General features: G+C 38.7%; 1 pseudogene; it reads left to right on the top strand.

Annotated features, from left to right (window-relative positions):
* The first annotated feature begins 3,006 nt into the window (after positions 1-3,006).
* Positions 3,007-3,288, top strand: LOC114093610 (non-histone chromosomal protein HMG-14 pseudogene; annotated as a pseudogene).
* The last annotated feature ends 9,562 nt before the right edge of the window (positions 3,289-12,850 follow it).

Below are 12,850 nucleotides of genomic sequence, written 5' to 3'. Positions count from 1 at the left end.
TATTTCAGTAGACCCCACTTTTTCATAGGGGATGTGTACATTCTCAAGACCTCCAATAGATGCCTAAAATTATGGCTAGTACTAAACCCTATATAGACATTATAATGGTGCTTTGGGGCAATTACTAAGTAAAATAAGGGTTATCTGAACACAAGATCTATAATATCACAACAGTTGGTCCAGATAACTACCACATGACTAATATCATGCAGTGAGGGTACACTGGATGAGAGATTGAGTCATATCCTGGGCAGGACAGAGTGTGCACAAGATTTTATCATGCTACTCAAAACACTGCAATTTGAAACTTAGGGATTGTTTGTTTCTGGAATTTTCTATTTTCACACTGTATATATAGATAACAAATTTTTGGAAAATGAAATGGCAGATAGGGCAGGAGTACTACTCTAGCAAAGTAGATTACAAGGCAGAAACTACCACCAGTATTAAAGAGAGTCAATTCATAATGATAGTGGGGTCATTCATTAAGAGTACATACCAATATTGCCTGGCATATTGGTATGTATATATAATCCCAGTGACTCCTGAGGCTGAGGCAGGAGGATTGCATGTTTAAAGCCAGCCTCAGCAACTTAGACCCTGTTTCAAAATAATTTTTTTAAAGGCAGTGGGGAGGAGCCAGGGATGTGGCTCAGTGGTTAAGTACGCTAGGTTCAATCCCTGGTACCAGAAAAAAAAAGAACATAACAATCCTAATGATTTTGTACCTAATAACAGCTCTGAGATATATGAAGCAAAAAGTGATATAACTGAAAGGAGAAAATAGACCCACAATTATAGATGATTACTTCAACACCTATCTTTAATAATTGATAGAACAAGGAGGCAGAATATCAATAAGGATATAAATGACTTAGTACTATCAACTAACTTAATTGGTTTTTTGTTGTTGTTTTGTTTTCATTGTTGTTTGGTTTTTATTGTTTGTTTGGGTACCTAGGATTGAGCCCAGAGGAACTTAACTACTGAACTACCTCCCCAGCCCTTTTTGTTTTCTTTTGAGACAAGGTCTCTCTTAAGTTATGTAGGCCTCACTACATTGCTGAAGCTGGCTTGGAACTCCCACCTCAGTGTCCCAAGTTGCTGGGATTACAGGTGTGTGCCACCACACCTGGCTTAATTGATATTTATAGAACACCATGCCCAACATCCTTCTTGTCAAGTGCACACAATGCTTTACCAACAATTATTCTGGGACATGAAACAAAATTCCTTGAACAAAAGGAACAAATTCCTTGAACAAAAATTCAATGAATGTTAATGGACTCAGTCATATAAAGTATGTTCATTCTCTGACCATGCTGAAATTAAATTATAAAACAATATCATAGGGGCTGGGGCTGTATCTCAGCAGCAGATCTTTTGCCTAGCATGCTGAGGCACTGGGTTCAATCCTCAATGCCATATAAAGATAAATAAATAAATAAAATCATGCTGTCCATCTACAACTTCAAAAAATTTTAAAAACTATCATAAAATAATGGGAGAAAAATTTACCTCTAGATAGGGAATGGGGTGGGAGGGAAAGGGAGGAAGAAGGGGAATAGCTAGATGGTGGAAGGAGAGGGTCATCATTATACAAAATACATGGATGAAGATGTGAATTTGGTGTCAACATACCTTATATACAAATAGAGATATGATAAATGGTGGTAAAAAGGTGTATTAAGAATTGTAGATTTTTTATTTGCTCCTTTTCCTAGTCCAGGAACACACCTTGGCCTGGGAGGGAAGCTGAAACTATGGCAGTCCCTCTGTCAACCTCAGGATCTCTGACTCCCAGGACGACATGTCCAGAGACCAACATGCCACCAGGCCTGAACCCAGAGCAGGTGTGGGCCTGGGCAATGGATAATTTTCCTGCTCTGAGCCGCCACTCCTGCCAGTGCCTCCAGAGCTGTGGGGATGTGAATGTTTTGGAGCAGAGAGTTGAGAGGGGCCAAAAAACGAGGTCTAGACCTGAGCATTCAGGAGCCAATGGCTGAATCCACTCAGGAGCTCCAATCACCTCAAGAAGAGGCAAGCCCTACCATCAGTGCAGCCCAATGGGCCCTGAACCTCCCAGGAGGTGCCAGTGCCTGGGCTATTGGACAGACACACATTCAGGCTGCCTCTTGGAGCCCACCTCATCCCTGGAAGCTGCTGAAAACGCGGCTTACAACCAAGAGGAACCCAGAATAGAAAGGAACCCCAGCCTGGAGGATGCCTTGCAGTACAATACCCATCAGCCAATGCCCTGGAAGGAGCCTGAAGGACTCCATTGGGGACCCTCGTACTGTCCTTACGGACTCATGCACTGGGACTGTGCCCTGTATGCCTAGGAGCTTTGGCTGTGCTGATCATTCTTATTTTGTTCTTTCTCTCCTGAATGAATTAAAGGTTCTTCAATAAGAAAAAAAAAAAAAAGAATTGTATGCAAAAAAAATAAGAGAGCTCATGTATAATGGCATAATTTGGCATGAACATACTTTATATACAGAGTTACAAAAAATTGAGCTGTGAATGGATAATCATGAATGTAATGCACTCCACTATTGTCATGTATGTAAGAAATAAATTTTAAAAAAAGGAAAAAACAAAAAACTATCATAAAATATCTGGAAATTCTCAAATATTAGTAAATTAAATAAATCAACCACAGGTCAAAGAAGAAAATAATAAAAATAGAAAATATTTTCAACTGAATTAAAATGAAAAGATAACATCAAAAGAGGGTCAAGCGCGGCGCAGTGGTGTACACCTGTAAACCCAAAAGTTCGGGAGGCTGAAGCAGGAGGATCATGAGTTCAAAACCAGCCTCAGCAATTTAGAGAGGTCCTAAGCAATTCAGTGAGACCTTGTCTCTAAATAAAATACCAAATAGGGCTGGGGCAGTTCTCCCATCGCCTCCTCTGTGGGTTGCAGCAGCTCGGCGATGGGTGCTGTGGCAGCGGCCAGGCAGCGCAGCTTCGGATGGCTCCCGCGCTTGTCCAGCGCGTCGCCAGGATGCTCAAGAGGAAGGTCAGCTCTGCAGCGAAGAAGGAGCCCAAACGGAGGTCGGCAACCTGTTAGCTAAGTCTGCTTCTGCCAAGGCGGACGCCTAGCCCTGGAAGGCAGCGGGCAAGGATAAATCGTCAGACAAAAAAACTTCAAAAAGGGATCAAAGGGAAAACAGCTTAAGTAGCCAACCAAGAAACTCAAGATTTACCTGCAGAAAACGGAGAAACGAAAAACGAGGAGAGTCCAGCCTCTGATGAAGCAGAAGAGAAAGAAGCCGAGTCTGATTAATCACACACCATGTCTTATCAGTGGTCCTGTCTCCCATTTTGTACAACCCAGAGGAATATTTTTATCAACTATTTTGTAAATGCAATTTTTTTAATAGCTCTAGAAACATTTTTTTTAAAAAAGGGAATCCCACTTCATCCCATTTTTTAAATGAAATAATTTGCTGGTTGTTTATTGTGGGGTACAACTAGAAAATAGTGGGATATTGAATTATGGGAGTCTTGGACTGTCTTGGATGTCAACTTAACATTCTGTGGGTGGTATTGGTTTTATATCCTACAATACAAAGCATATTAAATGGCAGTTTGGAGCCACAGTATTGCATTTAATGTCTTGAATATTTTAAATTACTTCTATTCCTGTATTTTTTAGAATTGTTTCCTGAAGAAGACCACTACTGGATCACTGCTGTCAGAATTGTATGCACTCTATAACATCCTTGGTTGTGGAAGTCTAGTTTTCCTAATAAATATATTTTTTAAATGTTTTCATAGTTATAGATGGACAGCATGCCTTTATTTATTTTTTTATGTGGTGCTGAGGATCAAACCTAGTGCCTCACACATTGTAAGCAAGTACTCTTCCACTGAGCTACAGCCCCAGCCCCCTAATATATATGTGTATATATATATATATATATATATATATATTTAAAATTAGTTGTTGATGGACCTTCAATTTGTTTATTTGTATGTGATGCTGAGAATCAAACCCAGTGCCTCATGCATATTAGGCAAGCTCTCTACCACTGAGCCAAAACCCCAGCCCCCGCCCCTAATATTTTTAATGTGCTGTGAAAGATGGAAAATTTGAATATGTTGTGTGTGTGTGACAAAGTTTTGAATTAGTGGGACCTAGGTAACAAGAGCATTCAAAGATACTGGTACTTGATATCCTATTAAGAAAAATTTATCTCCAGATTCAAAGCTGGAAAGTCACTGGAATAACTGAAAAAGAAGTTATTCCAATACATGTGTTAAGAATTGTGTACAAAGTGAAATGTCTATGTACTGATTCTTAATAAAGTCAATAAAATCTCAAATACGAAAAAACCAAAATAAAATAGGGCCGGGAATGTGGCTCAGTTGTCGGGTACCCCTGAGTTCATTCCCGGTATCCCCCCACCAAAAAAAAATTTTAAAAAGAGGGTCAAGCAGTGCTCACAGGGAAATGTATAACATTTTGTACATTAGGAAGTAGAAATCTCTATGATTAATGACTTAAGCATTCATCTTAAGACATTAAAAACACATTGGACCTCATGTAGTGGCATACTCACCCTTAATTCCAGTGACTTAGGAGTATGAGGCAGGAGAATCACAAGTTCAAGGCCAGCCTGAGCAACTTGGCAAGACCCTGTCTCAAAATAAAAATAGAGCTGGGGATGTAGCTCACTCCTGTGTTCAATCCCCAGTCCACCAAAAATAAATAAATAAAAGAACCATCATGAGTAATTTTGTGCTGATGAATTTGCCAGATTAAATAAGACAAATTCCTTGAAAAAAAATTATCAAAGCAACTGGGCATGGTGGCTCACTCCTGTAATCCCAGCATCTTTGGAGGCTGAGGCAGGAGGATGGCAAGTTCAAAGCCAGCCTCAGCAATTTATCGGGGTCCTAACCAACTCAGTGAGACCCTGTCTCTAAATAAAATACAAAAAAATGGCTGGTGAGGTTGTTAAATGCTCCTGGGTTCAATCCCCAATGCCCTCCCCCTCAAAAAAATTATCAAATAAATTCAAGGAAAAATAGTTTGATTTTATTTTTGTGTATTAATCTTGTACTCTGCATCCTCCCCAAAATTTTTTCTTTTATTCTGTAGTTGTTAAGTGGATTCCTTAGGATTTTCTATATACTGATCATATCATACAAACAGAAATAGGTTTGATTCTTCCTTTCCAATCCGGATGCTTTTTATTTCATATTTTTGCCTAATCAACCTGGGTAGAATATTTAGGACAGAAGTGGTGAGAACAAACACACTTGTCTTGTTTCTGATTTTAGATGGAAAGCATCCAGCCTTTCAATATTAAGTGTGAGGTCAGTTTTGTTTTTTGGTAGATGCCCTTTGTCAGACTGAAGAAGTTTCCCTCTATATCTAGAAGAATAGTTTTATTACAGAAGAGTCTTCAATTGTGTCAAATGTGGCATCTGTGGAGATAAACTTATTTTATTGATACATTGATTAATTGTTTGTAATAGTGGGGATTTAACCTAGGGCCTTGTACATGCTAGGCAAGCACTCTACTACTGAGTTATACCTCTAGCCTCTCTCTTTTTTTTTTTTTTTTTTTTAATTCTTATGGTACTAGGGATTGAACCCAGGGCTGCCTAACCACTGAGTCACATCCCCAGCCCTTTTAATTTTTTTTTTTTGAGACACTAAGTTGCCTAGGAGAGATTTGAACTTTGAATCCTCCTACCTAAGCCTTCCTAGTAGCTGGAATTACAGCTGTGTACCACCACACATTGTTTTTGTTTTGTTTGTGATACTAGGGATCAAACCCAGGGCCTCATGCATACCAGGCAAGTACTCTACCACTGAGCCACATCCTCAGCCCACATTATTTTTTGTTTTTGTTTTTGTTTTGTTTTTTTTGGTGTGTGTGTGTGTGTGTGTGTGTGGTGCTGGGGATCGAACCCAAGGTCTTGTGCATGGTAGGGAAGCATTCTACCAACTGAGCTATATCCACAGCCCACATTAATGGCTTTATTTTTTTTTCTAAGATTTAAAAAAATTTATAATTGATTTTTTAAAAATAAATGACAGCAGAATGCATTACAATTCTTATTACACATATACAGCACAATTTTTCATATCTTTGGTTGTATATAAGGTATGTTCACAACAATTCGTGTCTTCATACATATATTTTGGATAATGATGTCCATCTCATTCCACCATCCTTTCTAACCCCCTGCCCCCTCCCTTTCCTTCCCACCCCTTTGCCCTATCTAGAATGCATCTATTCCTCACATGCTCCCCCTCCCTACCCCACTATGAGTCAGCCTCCTTATATCAGAGAAAACATTCGGCATTGGTTTTTGGGGATTGGCTAACTTCACTTAGCATTATTTTCTCCAACTCCATCCATTTACCTGCAAACGCCATGATTTTATTCTCTTTTATTGTTGAGTAATATTCCATTGGGTATATATGCTACATTTTTTTTTTATCCAATATGGAAAGCAATATAGAGATTCCTTGGAAAACTGGGAATGGAACCATCATTTGACCCAGCTATCCATCTCCTTGGTCTATACTCAAAGGACTTAAAAACAGCACACTACAGAGACACAGCTACATCAATGTTTATAGCAGCACAATTCACAATAGCTAAACTGTGGAACCAACCCAAATGCCCTTCAGTAGATGAATGGATAAGATTTTTTTAATACTTTTATTTTATTTATTTATTTTTATGTGGTGCTGAGAATCAAACCCAGCACCTCGCATGTGTTAGGCAATCACTCTACCACTGAGCTATAACCCCAGCCCCACATTGTTTTTTTGAGTGTTAAATCAATACTGAATTTCTGATATGTAATGTAATGTAATGTCCTTCTAATAAGGACAGCACTTATATGGGTCATGATATGTAATTCTTTTTCACGTTGCTAGATTCAGTTTGTTAGTACACTAATGAGAATTTTAGCATGTATATGTCTAAGAGATATTAGTCAGTAGTTTTCTTGTGATGTCTTTGTCTGATTTTGCCCTCAGGGCAAATAGGCTTCATATAATTAATTGAGAATGTGTTAATTCTTTCCTCTTCTATCTTTTGAAAAATTTGTAAACAACCGGTATTAATTTTTTAAATAAATATTTGATAGAATTCATCAGTGAAGTCTCCTGAGCCTAGATTTTTTATCTTATTTTTTTTTTAGTTTTATTAATAGTTTTAAAATTACTAATTCAGTCTCTTTCCAGGCATGGTGGTGTATTCCTGTAATCGCAGCAGCTCAGGAAGCTGAGGCAGGAGGATTACAAATTCAAAGCCAGCCTCAGCAACTTAGTGAGACCCTATCTCAAAATAAAAAGTAAAAAGGGATGGGGATATGGCTCAGTGGTTAAACGCCTCTGGGTTCAATCCCTAGTACCAAGAAGAAAAAAAAAAAAACTAATTCAGTCTCTTCACTTATTATGGATATATTTAGATTCATTAGTATATTTAGTCTATTTTTCTGGAGTCAGTTTCAGTAGTTTGTATTTTTCTAGGAATTTGTCCTCTCGCCTAAGTCCTGCGCAGGTGATAGAATTTAGGTTTCCTCTTCGTGTAATGGGTTGGCTGCAAAATAAAGCTAAGAAAGAGATAATGTGGAAGAAACCACAGGACACAGGAAGTAATTTTAGAAGTGGGGATGGGACAGCTCTTTGACCTTAGGGGTTGAGCTTCCACACTGGAAAGATAAAGAGAGAGCCCATGTTTGATTTATTTATATGGGGGAAAGCATCAGAGGTTTTTCCATGAAATGTTCTTTTGCCAAGTAAGGTAGAAGTTGGGTTGTCCAGTTTCCAACAGGTTACACCCAACTCTGGAGCTAGGAGATCAGTCCCCCAGGCGATCAAAGACAGAAGTCAGTGCATTGCACAATCCACAAAACAGATTGTGATGCCAAACCTAAATCTCCTTGGCTCAAGGCTGAGTGAAGACGCTCAAATAGCTCAGGGGTGGCTTCCCACATGTTCATTTCATCTGTATTAGTTTTCTAGGGCTATCACAGTTAGTGTGATTGAACAAAAGAAATTTATTTCTCACAGTATCGGAGGCTGGAAATCCCAGATCAAGGTGTTCGGTGGACATTCGGTTTTTCCTGAGGCCTCTCCCCTTGGTTTGCAGATGGCTGCCTTCTGGCTGTGTCCTCACGTTCCCCCTTTTTTGTGTGCACACATCCCTGGTGTTTCTTCCTCTTCTAATAAGGACAGCACTTATATGGGATTGGGGTTTTTCCCTTATTTAACCTTAATTGTCTCTTTAAAAACCTCATCTCCAAATACAGTCACTTGGAGCTTCAACATAATAATTTGGGGGGACACAGTTCAAGCCATAAAACATCTAAGTTTGTGTTAGCACACAATTTTTAATTATTTTTAAATTATTTAATATTATTTAATATTAGTATTTAATTTAATATTAATATTTAATATATTTTAATTGTTCCTTAAAAGTCTTTTTTACTTCTATAAGGTCAATAGTAATGTCCTCTCTTTTATTTCTGACTCTAGAAACTTGAGTCTTTTTTTCATTAATCTAGCTAAAGACTTGCTAATTTTGTTTATCTTTTCAAAGAACCAGCTTTTGGTGTTATTAATTTTCTCTATTATTCGTTTCTCCTCCCTCCACCCCTCCTCCCACCCTAGGCTAAGGATCAAAACCAGGGCCTCTAGCACGCCAGGCAATCCACTCCTGATCCATACCTCCATCTTCTAATTTTTCTTTCTTTTTGCTTTTTTTTTTTTTTTTTTGGTATCGGGGAATGAACTCTGGGGCACTTGACCACCGAGCCACATCCCCAGCCCTATTTTGTATTTTATTAGAGACAGAGTCTCACTAAGCTGCTTAGCGCCTTGCTAATTTGCTGAGGCTGGCTTTGAACTCACAATCCTCCTGCCTTTGCCTCCTGATCTGCTGGGATTACAGGTATGTGCCACTGCACCCAGCTCTTTTTGCTGGTTTTTACTTTAGTTTGTTCTTCTTTTTCAAGTACCTTAAGGTAGAAGATTAGGGTATTGATTTGAGCTCTTTCTTTTTTTTTTTTTTAGTCTTGTAAAATCTTTTTTTTTTTTTTTCAACTATCATTTTTTTTATTAGCTATTCATGATATTACAATGATCTTGGCAATTCATACATTTGAATCATTGGGGTATAATTTCTCAGTTTTCTAATTGTACAGATTGCAGAATCACACTGGTCATAGAGTCACCTATATACATACAGCAATCATAATGTCTATTCTAATCTTTTTTTTTTTTTTTTTTTCTTTTTTTTTTTTATTTTTTATTGTTGGCTGTTCAAAACATTACATAGTTCTTGATATATCATATTTCACAATTTGATTCAAGTGGGTTATGAGCTCCCATTTTTACCCCATATACAGATTGCAGAATCACATCAGTTACACATCCATTGATTTACATATTGCCATACTAGTGTCTGTTGTATTCTGCTGTCTTTCCTATCCTCTACTATCCCCCCTCCCCTCCCCTCCCCTCCCCTCCCCTCTTCTCTCTCTGCCCCCTTTACTGACATTCGTTTGTCCCCCTTGTATTATTTTTCCCCTTCCCCTCACTTCCTCTTGTATGTACTTTTGTATACCTCTGAGGGTCTCCTTCCATTTCCATGCATTTTCCCTTCTCTCTCCCTTTCCCTCCCACCTCTCATCCCTGTTTAATGTTAATCTTCTTCTCATGCTCTTCGACCCTACTCTGTTCTTAGCTACTCTCCTTATATCAAAGAAGACATTTGACATTTGTTTTTTAGGGATTGGCTAGCTTCACTTAGCATAATCTGCTCTAATGCCATCCATTTCCCTGTAAATTCTATGATTTTGTCATTTTTTAATGCAGAGTAATACTCCATTGTGTATAAATGCCACATTTTTTTTATCCATTCATCCATTGAAGGGCATCTAGGTTGGTTCCACAGTCTAGCTATTGTGAATTGTGCTGCTATGAACATCGATGTAGCAGTGTCCCTGTAGCATGCTCTTTTTAGGTCTTTAGGGAATAGACCGAGAAGGGGAATAGCTGGGTCAAATGGTGGCTCCATTCCCAGCTTTCCAAGAAATCTCCATACTGCTTTCCAAATTGGCTGCACCAATTTGCAGTCCCACCAGCAATGTACAAGTGTACCCTTTTCCCCACATCCTCGCCAGCACTTGTTGTTGTTTGACTTCATAATGGCTGCCAATCTAACTGGAGTGAGATGGTATCTTAGGGTGGTTTTGATTTGCATTTCTCTGACTGCTAGAGATGGTGAGCATTTTTTCATGTACTTGTTGATTGACTGTATGTCCTCCTCTGAGAAGTGTCTGTTCAGGTCCTTGGCCCATTTGTTGATTGGGTTGTTTGTTCTCTTATTGTCTAATTTTTTGATTGAGCTCTTTCTTAATATAGGCATTTAAAGCTGTAATTTTACCTCTAAACATTGCTTTCACAACATCCCCAAAATGTTGTCAGCATTGTGGTCAGAGAACATTTACTTTGAATAACTTCTGTTCCTTTAAATGCATTCGATTTCTTTTATTCTCTAGAGTATCCTAGAGAATGTTCCACATGAATTTGAGAAGAATGTATATTCTGTTGTTGGATGAAGTGTCCCATAGATGTCTGTTAGGATAGTTAGTTTTGCTCTTCTGTCTAGTTGTTCTATCCCTATTTATTTACATATTTATTTTTGGTACTGGGGGTTGAATCTAGAGGTGCTTAACCACTGAGGCTGCATTCCTACCCCTTTTTATTTTTTATTTTGAGACTGGGTTCACTAAATTACTTAGGGCCTGGCTAAGTTTCTAAGGCTGGCTTTGAACTTGCAGTTCTTCTGCCTCAGCCTCCGAAGCAGCTGGGATTACAGGCATATGCCAGCAACATGTTGCTTTTTCTTACTGCTTTCAAGATTTTCTCTTTGTCTTAAGACTTTCACCATCTTTTTCTCTGATTTATTTGTGGAGCTCTTTTTGTGAATTCTACTTGTAATTCACTAGCTCCCTAAATGTATACATTGTTTTTTGAGTACATTTAGGAAGTCTTCTCCATTATTTCTTCAAATAGTTTTTCTATTCCTTTTCTTTTGGTACTTCTATTACATGTATGTTGCTGTACTTAATAGTGCTCATATTTCTCTGAGGCTGTCTTTATACCTCTGTTCTTCAGCTTACATAATCTATTGATTTATTTTCAAGTTTACTTATTTTTCTGTCTGTTCAGATATGCTATTGATCCACTCTATTTTGTTTTAGCTATTGTATTTTTCAACTTCAGAATTTCTCCTTGGTTCTTCTCATTGTTGTTTCTGTTTTTAACTTTGATCTACTTAGGATAATACAGATATTCTGTATTTAATGAAACATTTTCATTGTGTCTTCCTTCTCTTCTTTAACCGTAACTCCCTGTAGTTCTGTGAACATGATAATAAAAGCTTCTTTGAAGTCTTTTTCTGGTAAATCTGACATCCAGTCCTTCTCCTAGACAACTTAGGTTGCCTGCTTCTTTTCCCAGAGTATGAGTCATATTATCCTGTTTCTTTGCATTTTTCAAAAGTTTCTGTTAGAAACTAGATGTTTTAGGTATTACATTGTAGCTTGTAGTAACTCAGAGTCCTGGTGCCTACCACTTTCTGGGGCTTATTATTATTTGTTTGTTGTTGTTGTTTAGTGACTGGCTAGATTGTTTTAGGGATGTCTTCTCCACTTCCACTCCCAGTATGGAGCCTCTGGTGTTGCTTCTCAACCAAATGTGGTTATTCCTGAGATGACAGAGGCTAGGCAAGGTGCTCTGCCTTGCTTTTAGAGACCACATTTGGGTGTTGAACTCCATTAATTACTGTTGGATTGCTCTATTATTTTCAAGGATACCTGGGGCATAAATTGTCCTAGGAACTAATCCATCAAATCTCATTTAAAGGAAGAGTATCTGAGGTCACTGTTTGATATTTAGTCTACCCCAGGAGACCTCTTCCTAGATTTCTCATTTCTGGTTATCTTCTAAAAACTAGCCAGACCATGGTTTAGCCTGTATCTTGAGTTTCCTACCTATTTCCTTACCACAACCTGTGAGTGCCCGTAGGCTTCATCTTCTTTACTTTCTGTTGAAGTAGTAGTGGTAGTTGTTACTGTTTTTAGTGCTGGGATTCCCATTCTCTTGCAATGCTAAACTAGTTGCATCCCTAAACCTTTTTATTTTATGAAACAAGGTCACGTGTATATCATTGCTGTGCTGGCCTGGAATTTGATATTGTCCTCCAGAGTAGCTGGGATTAAAGGTGGGTGTCACTGAGCCCCGCAGTCATTATTTTTATGAACTGATTTTTCCCTTTAGGCAAAATCCCTGAACCCAGGTTCAAGATGTGGGATAGAGGGTGGAGAGCACAGTCATGACAAACTTCTGAGTGACATTTGCCCACTGGGCCTGGAGTAATTAGTTAGAGGGGGGAAGCAGCACAGCGGGGGAGGGGGGGAACAAATGGCTTGCTTTTCCTGGCATAGAAATTCTGCTTTATAAGCCAAGGGGAAAATGGTCAGAGCCCCAGTATTCTCAACATGTTTCACCCAAAGTAGAACCTCCATTACCTGAGTGGAGTTCAGAAGAAGGGAACCCCACCTCTCAGCCATACTCACTTAGGACTTAGCCTCACAACAGGTAGTTGGTGCTGGATGAGCAATGTTGATATCTTCCATGCAGAAGTCCGGAGTAGAGTCTCTGCTGAGTTGGGAATAGGAAGAAAGGAGGAGTCTTAGTTTAAGACTCTCACCTTTCTTTTTTTTTTTTTTCAGGGGGAGGGCTACCAAGGATTGAATTTAGGAGCACTCAACTACTGAGCCACATTCCCAGCCCTATTTTGTAT

This window comes from Marmota flaviventris, chromosome 9 (genome assembly GCF_047511675.1).
Source record: "Marmota flaviventris isolate mMarFla1 chromosome 9, mMarFla1.hap1, whole genome shotgun sequence".
In the NCBI taxonomy this organism is placed as follows: Eukaryota; Metazoa; Chordata; class Mammalia; order Rodentia; family Sciuridae; genus Marmota; species Marmota flaviventris.
Note: the sequence above shows the minus strand (reverse complement) of the source record. Positions and strands in the feature narration are given on the sequence as shown.